The sequence below is a fragment of the Trichechus manatus genome, unplaced genomic scaffold (assembly GCF_000243295.1).
Source record: "Trichechus manatus latirostris isolate Lorelei unplaced genomic scaffold, TriManLat1.0 scaffold00262, whole genome shotgun sequence".
Classification (NCBI taxonomy): Eukaryota; Metazoa; Chordata; class Mammalia; order Sirenia; family Trichechidae; genus Trichechus; species Trichechus manatus.
This window is the reverse complement of record NW_004444198.1, coordinates 1,505,165-1,520,028: the sequence shown is the minus strand read 5'-3', so window position 1 is coordinate 1,520,028 and position 14,864 is coordinate 1,505,165.

Below are 14,864 nucleotides of genomic sequence, written 5' to 3'. Positions count from 1 at the left end.
TATAAGAACTCAAGAAAAGGTTTAAACACAGAAGAAAATATTCTTTGATGGTTACGAGGGTGGAGAGGGAGGGTGAGGGTTATTGACTAACCAGATAGTAGACAAGTATTATCTTAGGTGACGGGAAGGACAGCACACACTAGAGGGGAAGTCAGCACAACGGGACTAAACCAAAGCTAAGAAGTTTCCTGAATACAATCAACCCTTTAAGAGACAGAGTAGCAGGGGTAGGGATCTTGGGACCATGCTTTCAGGGGACATCTAGGTCAATTGGCATAACAAAGCTTATTAAGAAAATGTTCTGCATCCTACCTCCGTAAGTGATGTCTGGGGTCTTAAAAGCTTGCAAGCGGCCATCTAAGGTGCATCAATTGGTCCCAGCCACCTGGAGTAAAGGAGAATGAAGAACACCAAAGACCCAAGGAAAGTAGTAGCCCAAGAGACAGAAAGGGCCTCATAAACCAGAGACTTCATCAGCCTGAGACCAGAAGACCTAGATGGTGCCCAGCTACCACCAATGACCACCCTGACAGGGAACACAACAGAGAGTCCCGGATGGAGCAGGAGAAAGACAGGGTACAGAACTCAAATTCTAGTAAGACCAGACTTAATGGTCTGAATGAGACTGGAGGAACCCTGGAAAGAATGGCCACAGGATTCTCTCAGCCCAGAACTAAAACAATTTGCGAGGCCAACTCTTCAGACAGGGATTGGATTGGACTGTGGGAGAAAAAGTGATACTCATGAGGCGTGTGCCTCTTAGCTCAAGTAGATACAGGAGCCTAATTGGTTAACTTCTGTCCGGAGGTGAGATGGGAAGGCAGAGAGGGTTAGGAGCTGGTTGAATGGATATTTGGGAATCAGGGGTGGAAAGGAAAAGTGTGCTGTCACAGTAAAGGGGGAGCAATTAGGGTCACATAACAATGTATGTATAAATTTTTGCATGGGAGACTGATTTGAAATGTAAACTTGATCTAAACTACAACAATAAAAAAGAAAAAAGAATAGATTTGATGCAGTGAACACTAATGACTGAAGACCAGGTGAGTTGTGGGGTGACATCTAGGACATTATACATGAAGAAAGCAAAAGGCCATTAAAAAGACAGAAAAGGAAAAAAAAAAAAAGACCAAAATGGTTGTCAGAAGAGACTCTGAAACTTGCTATTGAATGTAGAATAGCTAACGCAAAAGGAAGAAATAATGAAGTAGAAGAGCTAAACAGACGATTTCAAAGGATGGCTCGAGAACACAAAACAAACTATTATAATGAAATGTGCAAAGACCTGGAGTTAGGTAACCAAAAGGGAAGAACATAGTAGGCATTTTTCAAGCTGAAAGAACTGAAGAAAAAATTCAAGCCTCAAGTTGCAATAGTGAAGGATTCTACAGGAAGAAAAATGAATGGTGCAAGAAGCATCAACAGAAGATGGAAAGAACATACAGAGTTACTGTACCAAAAAGAATTGGTCTACTTCCAACCATTTCACTGAGGTAGCATATGATCAAAAACCGATGGTACTGAAAGAAGAAGTCCAAGCTGCACTGAAGGAATTGGTGAAAAACAAGGCTCCAGGAACTGATGGAATACCAACTGAGCTGTTTCAACAAACAGATGAAACACTGGAAGTGCTAACTTGTCTATGCCAAGAAATTTGGAAGACAGCTATCTAGTCAACCGACTGGAAGAGACCCATATTTGTGCCCATTCCAAAGGAAGATGATCCAACAGAATGCAGAAATTATCAAACAATGCCATTAATATCACGTGCAAGTAAAATCATGCTGAAGATAATTAAAAAATGGTTGCAGCAGTATGACAACAGGGAATTGTCAGAAATTCAAGCTGAATTCAGAAAAGCATGGGGAATGAAGGATATCTTTGCTGATGTCAGATGGATCATGGCTGAAAACAGAATACCAGAAAGATGTTTACCTGTGTTTTGCTGAGTATGCAAAGGCATTGGATTGTGTGGATCATAATAAATTATGGATAACATTGGGAAGAATGGGAATTCCAGAACACTTAATTGTGCTCTTGTCGAATCTGAGCATAGACCAAGAGGCAGTCGTTCAAACAGAACAAGGGCATACTGCATGGTTTAAAATTAGGAAAGGTGTGAGTCAGCGTTGTATCCTTTCATCATACTTACTCAATGTGTATGTTGAGCAAATAATCGGAGAAGCTTGACTCTATAAAGAAGAACGAGGCATCAGGATTAGAGGAAGACTAATTAACAATCTTCGATATGCAGGTGACACAACCTTGTTTGCTGAAAGTGAAGAGAACTTGAAGCACTTACTGATGAAGTATGGATTACACCTCCACATAAAGAAAACAAACATCCTTACAAATGGACCAATAAGCAACATCATGATAAAGGCAGAAAATATTGAAGTTGTCAAGGATTTCATTTTATTTGGATCCACAATCAATGCCCATGGAAGCAACAGTCAAGAAATCAAATGACATGTTGCAGTGGGCAAATCTGCTGCAAAAGACCTCTTTAATGTGTTAAAAACAAACATGTCACTTTGAGGACTAAGGTGAGGCAGAGCCAAGCCATGGTATTTTAAATCGCTTCATATGCATGCAAAAGTTGGACAATTAATAAGGACGACTGAAGAAGAATTGATGCCTTTGAATTATGGTGTTGGCAAAGACTATTGAATATACCATGGACTGCCATAAGAACAAACAAATCTGTCTCAGAAGTACAGCCAGCACGCTCCTTAGAAGGGAGGATGGCAAGACTTCATCTTGCTTACTTTGGACATATTATCAGGAGGGACCAGTCCCTGGAGAAGGACAGCATGCTTGGTAAAGCAGAGGGTCAGTGGAAAAGAGGAAGACCCTCAACAAGATGGATTGACACAGTGGCTGCAACAATGTGCTCAAACATAGCAATGATTGTGAGGAGGGTATAGGACCAGGCAGTGTTTTGTTCTGTTGTACATAGATAGGGTAGCTATGAGTCGGAACTGACTGGAAGGCACCTAATAACAACAAAGTATGTACATTGTAGAAATTTTGGGAAATACAAAAAAACACCCAAAAAAGTGAGTAGAAATTGATGTTAACCCTGTTCCTTTCCAATGTTAAGATTTTGATGTAATACTTGCCGATATCTTTTCCATTCATATATACAAATTATATAGTTACTCTGGTGATGCAGTTAAGCTGCTAAGCAAGAGGTCAGAAGTTAGAACCCACCAGCTGCTCTGCGGAAGAAAGATGTTGCACTCTGCTTCTGTAAAGATTACAGTCTTGGACACTATGGGGTAGTTCTACTCTATCTTATAGGGTCACTAGGAGTAGCAATGGACTCAATAGCAATGGGTTTATATACACCCACCCACTGCCGTTGAGTCAATTCCGACTCATAGCTACCCCATAGGGTTTCCAAGGTTATAAAGAGTGGCTGGTGGTTTCAAACTGCCAACCTTTCAGTTAGCAGTCTATTGCTTTAACCACTGTGCCACCACGGCTCCTTTGGTTTATATATAAATTATAAAATTGGAAAAAAATTTTTAAAGATCTTAATATTAACCAGTAGAAATAATTCAATGTCATAGATTAGGATTAGCAAATATAGCATCTTGAACATCAACAGATGTTTCTGAAATAATATACTGTAACTTTTGGTATAAATTATTATCATTCACACTGCTTCTACTTATCAAATACTGTTTAAGAATTCTCAAAGATTTCAGAATTCTTGGTCTGAACAACTTACTCATCTTATGTCTTCTCCTGGGAAAGAGTTTTCTGTAAAATACCTTGAGAAAGGTATTCTTTCTCAATTGTTTCTTACAACTAGACACACCTACTTTAGGGTCTTTGTCTTATTTACTCACCAATAACTGTGTAAAGGAGCCCTAGTGTCACAATGGTTAAGTCGCTATGAGAAGGAAGCAACTCAACCGCACCTAACAACAACAGCAACTCTGTGATAGGCACTTGTCAGATGCTTTAAAAATGATCTCATTTAATCCTTTGAATAACTCCTTGAGGAGACGGATATTATTACTCTCAACTATGGGTGAAGAAAATGAGGTTCCAAGAAATTGAATTTGTCCACCGCAGACAAAGAGATCGCGTTTTCACTCTGCCATGCTGTCTTCCTGACTCAGTACAGCGCTGGGCTTCCTTCCGACAGGTTGACTCAAAGCAGGAGAGTTCAGACCTGTGATAATCAATTATAAAAGGAAATTGATTTGTGTCAAATGCTGTTGTAAAATTTCCAGAATGAAGATTATAAGGAATATAATGTCAATATGAACATGTTTTATTATTTCAGAGCTAATTTGTTGTCCATGAAAAAGTATAACAAAAATGTATTTACCTAAGTTTCTGTTGCATCTTAAAAACAAAACAAAACAAAAACCACCAAATTCTTGACGTACCTAGTGCAAGTGACTATTAAAATTATAAACATATCTATGTCAGTTAATAAAATATTCTCCTAGAATTGTTCTTGAATTTATACTTAGCAAAATTACCACCACCAACAGCAACTGAAATTTTCTGAATAACTGTAAATACACAGAGCAAACTAAAAAAGAATCTGAATGATCTAGTTTGGAGATTTTATACAGTAAAACTTACGAATGTCAGAACCTGTGTAAGGGGGAAACCTGTCAGAGAAGAAAACTCAAACATTTTTCACTAAAATGATTGAGCCTAATAAATATTCTCTGAAGTTGGAAACTGCGAGAAGCAGACAGAATCAGAAAATTGTTGGTATAGCAACCTGAATAAGAGGAAGTGTAGATGAAAAGCCAGAAATAGTGCCAAGAAGTACATGAGTCAGAGATGAAGGCTCAGTCTTCCACTTCCTTTTGCATTGTTACTGTGTGTGAGTGTGTACTGTGCACCGCTATTGTTCTGAGTATGTTTATTCTTTACATTTTTGCCTTTGTTACTCTTTTTTTGGTCTATAGATTTTTTCCCAGCGAAGAACAACATCCATAAGTTTGACAGAAGATAACAGATACTTTATAAATTCCTTTATTTTCATTAAAATCTCTCAAAACACACATTTTCCCTTGTCTTTCCTTTCCTTGTCTTTTTATCTTTCATTTTTAGTTTTCACTTTAGCTATTTATAATTTTGATACACGTTATTACAATTTTCAAAATCCACTGTTTCATTTCCTTGAAATTCTTTCCTTCAAAATTTCTTGTTTTGCCCAAAAACTGGAGAATTATTTCCTCGCTTAACACATTCAGTTTGTGTACAAAAGCAAAAACAATCTTTTCACACTTTTTTTCTTAAATATTTTACTTAAGTGCGCTAACTTTATCATATAATGATGTTGATGGTTTTTGTTTTGTTTCAGATATCATCAGTCAGAACAAGGCCAGGGACTGACTGCTGAACAGACCAACAATTGCACATATGCAAGTTCAAATTGAGGCTGAAGAAAATTAGAACAAGTCCACGAGAGCCAAACTATGACCTTGAGTATATCCCACCTGGATTCAGAGACCATCTCAAGAATAGATTTAACATGTTGAACACTAACGACTGAAGATCAGACGGATTGTGGAATGACATGCAGGACATCATACATGAAGAAAGCAAGAGGTCATTAAAAAGACAGGAAAGAAAGAAAAGACCAAAATGGATGTCAAAAGAGACTCTGAAAGTTACTCATGAAAGTAGAGTAGCTAAAGCAAAAGGAAGAAATGATGACGTAAAAGAGCTGAACAGAAAATTTCAAAGGTTGACTCTTAAAGACAAAGTAAAGTATTATAATGAAATGTGCAAAGACCTGGAAATAGAAAACTAAAAGGGAAGAACACACTCAGCATTCCTCAAGCTGAAAGAACTGAAGAAAAAATTCAAGCCTCAAGTTGCAATATATAATTGCTGGTCTGACAGAGACTGGAGAAACCCTGAGAGTATGATCCCCAGACACCCTTTTAACTCAGTACTGAAGTCATTCCTGAGATTGACCCTTTAGCCAAAGATTAGACAGCTCTATAGGGCCAACAATAACACACATGAGGGAGGTGCTTCATAGATCAATCATGTATCCGACACTAATGGGCACACCAGCCCAAAAGCAAAGACAAGAAGGCAGGAAGGGACAGGAAAGCCTTATGAATGGAAACAAGGACGCTGGGGTGGAGAAGGGGAGAGTGTTCACACATTGCAGGGTTGGCAACTGTGAGGGTTAAGATTGTGTGTCCACTTGGCTGGGCCATGATTCTCAGTGTTTATATGTGATCACTCCCATGATTGAATCTGCTGTGAGTAGCCAATCAGTTGAAAGGGAGTTTCCTGCGTCTGAATATAAGCAGACATTCTGGCTTTTTGCTCACTCTGGATCCTGTGGCTGCCTCCTGTTTGCCTGACCCCCGATTCTTGGGACTTGAGCTATCAGCTTATCCACTGACCTTAAGATTCATCGATCTTCACGGCCTGTGAGTGGAGCCCTGCTCTCTGACCTGCAGATCTCGCCAGCCCCTGCATCTACATGAATCAGGAGAAGCCTCTATCCTGACCCACAGACTTGGGACGTTCCAGCCTCTACAACTGAGTGAGCCATTTCCTTTATAAATAAATCTCTCTATATATATATTTATACGCTTTACTGGTTTTGCTTCTCTAGAGAACCCAGCCTAAGACAGCAACCAATGTCACAAAACAATTTGTGTATTAACTATTTAATGAGAAATTAATTTACACTGTAAACTTTCACCTAAATCAGAAAAAAAAAAAGACTATGGTTAACTTATTATCAATAATAGAAAACCTGATGAGAATTCATTACAAAATAATGCCAAAGCAAAATAAAGTCAATTAAAAAAAAGCTTTAGACAAAATATCTTTAATATAATGATTAACCCTATTTTCAAAGAACTTCAGATATAACATATAATAATTCTGAGACATAATACCATACCAAGAACTTACCTAGATTAACAAGTCTCTAAACATCTGAATATTAATAAAACTCTAGAGGTAAACCATGTGAATTCCCAGTTAAATCTGTGACCAAGTTAACAATTTAAATATCTTGTTGTCTAACATCAGGCAAGACATAAGAGACATTGATAATCACAAAATTTTTTTCATCTGTTGTTTTTGAGAACATACACAGCAAAACATACACCAACAGTTTCTACATATACAATTCAGTGATATTGATTACATTCTTTGAGTTGTGCAACAATTCTCACCCTCTTTTTCTGAACTGTTCCTCCCCCATGAGCTCACTGCCCCCTGAGCTTCCTGTCTAATCTTTTGAGTTGCTGTTGTCAATTTGACCCCATATAGATAATTCTTAAAAGAGCATAATGCTCCAGGCAGATGTTTTTTACTAGTTACGCTGAACTATTCCCTGTTTTTAAGAAGACTTCTGGGGATATTTTTGGTTTAAGGTTTAAAGATTATCCTAGGGCAATAGTTTTGGGGATTCATCCATCCTTGAGGGCTCCAGAAACTCTAGAGGCCATGAAAATTCAAAATTCTATTCTGTACTTCCCCCTTTTGATCAGGATTCCTTCATAGACTCTTCAATCAAAATGTTCAGTAATGGAAGCCAGGCACCATCCAGTTCTTCCAGTCTCATGGCAAAGGGGGCAGTTGTTCATGGATGAAATTTGCCACAGATTCCCTATCCTTCTCCTATTTCTGACTCTCCTTCCTCTGTTGCTTCAGGGGAATAGAGGCAGCTTGCAAGCTTTTAAGACCCCAGGCACTATGCAACAAACTAGCAGGTAGAGCAGAAGCACTAAACATCTTATTAGGCCAGTTAACTGAGATGTCTCGTGAAACCATGATCCTAAACCTCCAAACCAAGGAACCAAATCCCATGAAGTGTTTAGTAGTACACAAGCAGCGTTCGCAGCTACTTTTTGTTGTTGTTGTAGATATATCTATCACACAACTTTTTCCAATTCAACTTTTTACAGGTGTACTACTTATTGACAGCACTTATAATAATCAGCCGTGCAACCTTACCCTTAATCAATGTGATTTTCCCATCACGGTAAACCAAAACTCAGTAGTCCATAAGCTACAACCCCGCTTTTCCCCTTCCCTCCCTCCTCTGGTAACCACTAATAAACTTTGGTCTCTATACATTAACCTTTTCTTGTCTTTTTATATGTTGGTTCATAACAGTATTTGTCCTATTTCACTCAGCATAATGTCTTCAAGCTCCATCCACATTGTAGCACGTATCAAGACTTCAAAGGATCCCTGGTTGCACAGTGGTTAAAGTGCTAGGCTGTTCACTTAAAGGTCAGTGGTTGGAACCACCAGCCACTCCATGGAAGACAGATGGGGCAGTCTGCTTCTGTAAAGATTACAGCCTTAGAAACCCTCTGGGGCAGTTCTACTGTGTCCTACAGAGTCACTGTGAGTTGGAATCAGCTTGATGGCAATGGGTTTGGTTTTGATTTTTTTTTGTAAATCAAGGCTTAGTTTCTCCTACAGGCTAAGTAGTATTCTATTGTATGTATGTACCACCTTTTGTTTATCCATTCATCTGTCGATGACCATTTAGGTTGTTTCCACCTTTCGGCTATTGCGAAGAGTGCCACAATGAACATTGGTGTACAAGTCTCTGTCTGAGTCTTTGTTTTCAAGTCTTTTGGGCAGGGTTTCAAACCGGTTTGTTCCGGTTCAAACCCCTGCTGAGAATTTGCATTTCTAACAAGTTCCCAGGCGATGCTAATGCTTCTGGGAATAAGAATCACCTGGGGATCTTGTTAAAATGTAGACTCTGATTTAGTATATCTGGGGTGGAAATACAAATTCTCAACAGGAGTTTAAACTGGTTTGAAGCCTTGCTTTTGGATATATAGCTAAAAGTGGAATTGCTGGGTCAGATGGTAGTTCTAGCTTTAGTTTTTTGAGAAACTGCCACACTACTTTCCACAACGGCTGTATCATTTTGCATTCCCACCAGCAATGGATAAGGGTGACACACACAAATTTTTAAACCAAAGAAAATTAGACACTTCTCTTGATTTGACAACATGTTTCATGCAACTCACAAGACATTAGATGAATCTTAATATTTCTAGCAGTTTTCTCTGACAAAGCTGGAAGCACATTGCCATGGATTGAATTGTGTCCCCCCAAAATATCTGTCAAATTGGCTAGACCATAATTCCCAGCATTGTGTGATTGTCCACCATTTTGTCATCTGATGTGATTTTCCTATGTGTTGTAAATTCTATCACTATGATGTTGGCGGCATGGATTGGTGGCAGTTATGTTGACGAGATCTACAAAATTAGATTGTGTCTTAAGCCAATCTCTTTTGAGATATGAAAGAAAGAATTGAACGGGGAGACATGGGGACCTCACACCACCAAGAAAGAAGCACCAGAAGCATAGCTCATCCTATGGACCCAGAGGCGCTGTGCTGAGAAGCTCCTTGACCAGGGGAAGATTGATGACAAGGACCTTCCTCCAGAGCAGACAGAGAGAGAAAGCCTTCCCCTGGAGCTGACGCCCTGGATTTGTACTTGTAGCCTACTAGACTGTGAGAGAATAAATTTCTTTTTGTTAAAGTCATCCGCTTGTGGTATTTCTGTTATAGCAGCACTAGATAACTAAGACACAAATCTTTTGTGGATCTTAATGAAGTTTCAAAGATGTCAGGAGTTTATCACAGGTCACTGAGAAACAATACTTAGCTATATGACCAAAGTTATAATAAAATAATTTTAAATGTAAAGACCTTAACTTTTTTGAAAGCCATGAGGCTTGGTTTCCAAAAATATGATGAACTCAACTTATTTTAAGGAGACAAAGAATTTTGCTTTTTAGGCAGTTTACACAGAAATTAACCCTTTACTACCTTTAGTCCAGTAATTAAAGAAAATCTTGGCACTTTAACAAAGAGAAACTAAAATTCTTTAAAATCTCATAAATTAACCCATTAAACTTTAGCCATGACAGAAAAAAACTTTGATCATATCAAATGAAATTCCCTCTTACAAAATTCCCTTTATAAAACTTTCTGACTGTATAACACATCTCTTATAGTACAACTTTTTAAAGTGACAAAATTTAACACATTTATTAGCAAACCCAAATACATACGTATCTGCATATAAATATGTGTGTGTGTGTGTATGTATACACACACACACACACACACACACACACATATGTACACATGGAGCCCTGGTAGCACAGCGGTTAAAGAACTTGGCTGCTAACCGAAAGGTCAACAATTCAAACCCACCAGCCATTCTCCAGGAAAAAGATGTGGCAGTCTGTTTCCCTAAAGATTACAGCCTTGGAACCCTATGGGGCAGTTCTACTCTGTCCTACGGGGTCGCTATGATACAGAATCGACTCGACCACAGTCGATTTGCTTTTTAGTTATGGATTGAATTGTGTCTCTCAAAAATATGCGTTGTAAATCCTAACATCTATGCTCTGGTGGCACAGTAGTTAGGAGCGCAGCTGCTAACCAATATGTTGGCAGTTCGAATCCACCAACTGCTCCTTGGAAACCCTGTGGGGCAGTTCTGCTCTGTCGTTTAGGATCACTATGAGTCAGAATTAACTCAATGGCAATGGGTTTGTTTGTTTCTTTGTTTGGTTTATGCCTGTGATTATAATCTCTTTCGGGAATGGGTTGTCTTTGTTATGTTAATGAGGCAGGGTAGTGTAGGGTACATCTTGAGTCTATCTCTGTTTTTGTTTATTGCACTTTGGATGAAGATTTACAGAACAAACTAGCTTCTCATTAAAAATTAGTAAACATATTGTTTTGTGACATTGGTTACCAACCCCACGACATGTCAACACTCTCCCTTCTAGACCCTGGGTTCCCTATTACCAGCTTTCCTGTCCTCTCCTGCCCTCTAGTCTTACCCCTGGGCTAGTGTGCCCCTTTACTCTATTTTGTTTTATGGACCTGTCCAATGTTTGGCTGAAGGGTGAACCTCAGGAGTGACTTCAGTACTGAGCTAGAAGGGTGTCCAGGGGCCATATTTTTGGGGTTTCTCCAGTCTCTGTCAGGCCGGTAAGTCTGGTCTTTTTTTATGAGTTAGAATTTTATTCTACATTTATCTCCAGCTCTGTCCGGGACCCTCTATTGTGATCCCTGTCAGAGCAATCAGTGGTGGTAGCTGGGCACCATCTAGTTGTGCTGGACTCAGTCTGGTGGAGGCTGTGGTAGTTGTGGTCCGTTAGTCCTTTGGACTAATCTTTCCCTTGTGTCGTTGGTTTTCTTCATTCTCCTGTGCTCCTGACGGGGTGAGACCAGTGGGCCATCTTAGTTGGCCGCTCACAAGCTTTTAAGACCCTAGATGCTACTCACCAAAGTAAAACGTAGAACATTTTCTTTATAGAGTCTATCTCTTTTGAGATATATAAGAGATTAAACAAGCAAGCAGAGCAGAGATGGGGAAAGAGAGATGCTTAGCCACATGAAGATCGCCCAGGACCAGAAATTCAAAAGAGACAAGGACCTTCCACCAGAGCCGACACAGAGAGAAAGTCTTCCCCTAGAGCTGGTGTCCTGAATTCAGACTTCTATCCTCCTAAACTGTGAGAAAATAAATTTCTGTTTTTTAAAGCCACGCACTTGTGGTATTTCTGTTATAGCAGCACTGGATAACTAAGACACCTATATGCTGCAGACAGGACATAAAAATTACCTCTTTTTTACATATATATATGTCCTTTCCGTGGCATAAAAAAGTAAAAGTATATAAACTTAAATTATAATGAATATCCATTAACTTGGGGCCCTGGTGGAGCAGTGGTTAAGTGTTTGGCTGCTAACCAAAAGTTCAGCAATTCAAACCCAACAGGCACTCCTTGGAAACCCTATGGGGCAGTTCTGCTCTGTCCTATAGGGTCTCTATGAGTTAGAATCAACTCGATGGCAACGGGTTTGTTTTTTTTTAATCCATTAACTCAATTTAATATCAGTAAGTTACCTAAAAATCTTTGAAATTATTTTTAATTCTATATACCAGAAAACACAATTACTGTTGAAATAAAGTTCATTTATGTTCTGGAGGATTTTATCTTAGGAAATTAATAGAGAGATACTCAGGCTTGTCATGCATAAACTCATTTAGTTTATTACAAGGTATTCATGGCAAGGCACACAAGTAAGACTTCACAACATTCATTTAGAAGTACAGAATCAGAATTAACAATTACAAGCACAATGTTAATTTCAATGGTTAGAATCCAAATCTTTAGAATGCAGGCTTTTACCTTTAATGAGAGGTCTTGGGAGGAAGGCTTAACCACAGCTCAAACTTGGTAAAGGTCTCTTATAGCTGGGGTCCAAGGTCAGCAGTGGCAGACAGAATCTCAATTCCATCTCTGCCTTCTCTCAGTGAGTGAGCAGAAATTTAGGGTTTATATGTGAATTTGTCACTTGGCTCTACATAAAAATGGTCGGAGTAATGTCAAAGATTAGTATGTTATGTCTTTTCTCCAGGGTTAGAGAGTAGCTGAATGACACATCGTTTCTTCAAGGTTAGAAATTAGGGAGATTGTTCAGATTTATGTTGTTTTCTTGGGTCACAGCATGCCAGTTAAAAGTGAACTTAAAAGTTGTTTATGTTCTTTACATATTTCACATGCTTAAATGTTTCTAAGTTCAGAAATTTTCTAAATAACTTTTACGTGATTACAGGTTACTAATGCTTTATAGTTACTGTTAGAGAAACTTACAAAGGTAGACATATTTCTAAGTTCATGTTTTGAGTGCTCATTCACATGTACTTTGAAAGCATAATAGTGTCTTATACCTTATGGGATTTGAGATCTTTATAGAAACATACAAAACAGTTTAAATATTCTAAATTTACATTCAACCTTTTACCATTTCCTGTACTTTTCCAATCTAACTTTAGCGCTTTTAAGATTTTATCAACTGATTTTGAGTCAAAATATCTTTTTTCCACCCAATCATTTAATTGATATGGCTATAACCTTAAGTCTCTGGCTAGGGGTAGAAACACTTCCCTAAGAAATTTCAGGTGTATGTTATTGTGATTTTTATCTTTTGGCTTTTTAAAATTTTCTGTACAATAGACAGAACTAGTTTATAGTTCTTTAATGTTGGGGATCCACCCAATTTCTGATAATTGGATAGTATTAGGACAGCATTTTTCCTGTCTTAACAACTGTATTGTATTAAGATGGCGTTTTTCCTGTCTTAATCACATCAATGTCCACCTTACTTATCCAATTTTTTTAATATCCTTAGAGATCTCCTCTCCGTTGGGAAAGGTCCTTTGACTCTCTCTTCACTATTCTCTTGGTAAGCAGTTTAGCTTTCTCTTTTTTAACATAACCTTTCTTTACAGATAAATCCAACAAATCTTAGCTAACTTTTAAACTTTTTTCCATCTAGGTTTGTCCTGCGCTTCCCTTTTTCTCATTGTGAAACTACTAGGTTTTTACTTTGAGACAAAGTTACCTCTTTTTCCATTAATAAAATACATCCTGTATACTCAATCTAGCCTAAGTTACTCTAAAAAGATTTTGGAAACTGCCTTTGGGTCAACATAGTACACAACATAAACATCTTTGTCAAAACAAATTAATTTTCATTGATTCCTGGGAATATTACAATTATTTAATTTATCACATAGCAATCAGAATAAATCTCTTGGAAGGAATATTATTCATCCAATTTAATAATACCATTTGGAGGTAGGAAAATACTACATTTTCATAACCATATTTTCTATGCACTTTAAAAAAATCTTTCAGAGAAATAATTTAAGAATAATTTTTGTTTTTTTGAAGCTTTGTTTTATCAACCAAAGCAAGCAAATCATTCTTTATTCAGTGCATAATTCAAATGAAACAATTTCTATTAAAAAGGTTCTCAAAGTAGCTACTGGAATTCCAAATTACTTTTAGTATGATCAGTCCATTTTTCCAAAAACAAACAACTATGCAGAAGTAAACTTGTTGTGCTGCTTGACAGCAATCCCTCCACCAATATTTGGCCATAGTAGGTAAGATGATGTAAAGTTTTCAACATTGGAAATTTTATGGCCTCTGTAAGAACTGGGCAGCCATCCTTACCCTCCCAGGGTTCGGTTTTTAGGCTTAAATGATAATCCTGCAATTTCCAGAATCTTGTTCTAAAAAGGGAGCTTGTTCTTGTCTTTAAAGAGTGGCTTTCCATCATGGGTCCTAGTTGGATTTGAATGCATTCAGACTTTTGGACTTCCTGAATCTGGTTAAATACCCCCACAAATACCTGTAATTTAAGTTGACTCCTGGGAGGAGGCTACTTTAATAAAGTGGGATTTAATGCTGACATGATGGATCCAGTGTCAATCAAAAACTGACAGTTCTGCCCATTAACTTTGAAATCTATTTTCCCATTTTAGTCTAGCTGAAGCAATGCCTGCAAAGATTTTCCCTAAGCCCCTTCAGTTTTGAATGGTTGGGGGCATGTAAGTACCTGGGGATCAGCCTTTTTCATAATTGTAGTTTCTCCTTTTGAATCTGTTCTCTCTAAATTTTATAGAATCTTTTTCCAATGCCCTGATTGCTTCCAGTTAAGATCATAAATTCCCTAGTGAATTTTTTTTAGGGTCTGTGATGGTTAAGATTGTGTGTCAACTTGGCTGGGCCATGATTCTCAGTTGTTTGTCAGTTATGATGTAGTTTGATAGCTATGTAATGATGTAATCACCTTCATAATGAGATCTGCTATAATGTAATCACCTCCATGATGAGATCTGCTATGAGCAGCCAATCAGTTGAAAGGGAGTTTCTTTGGGGGTGTGGCCTGCATCCAATATATGTGGTCTTTCTGGAAAAGCAAGCTGGCTTTTGCTCACTCTGGATCCTGAAGCTGGCTCCTGTTCATCTGACCTCCAGTTCTTGGGACT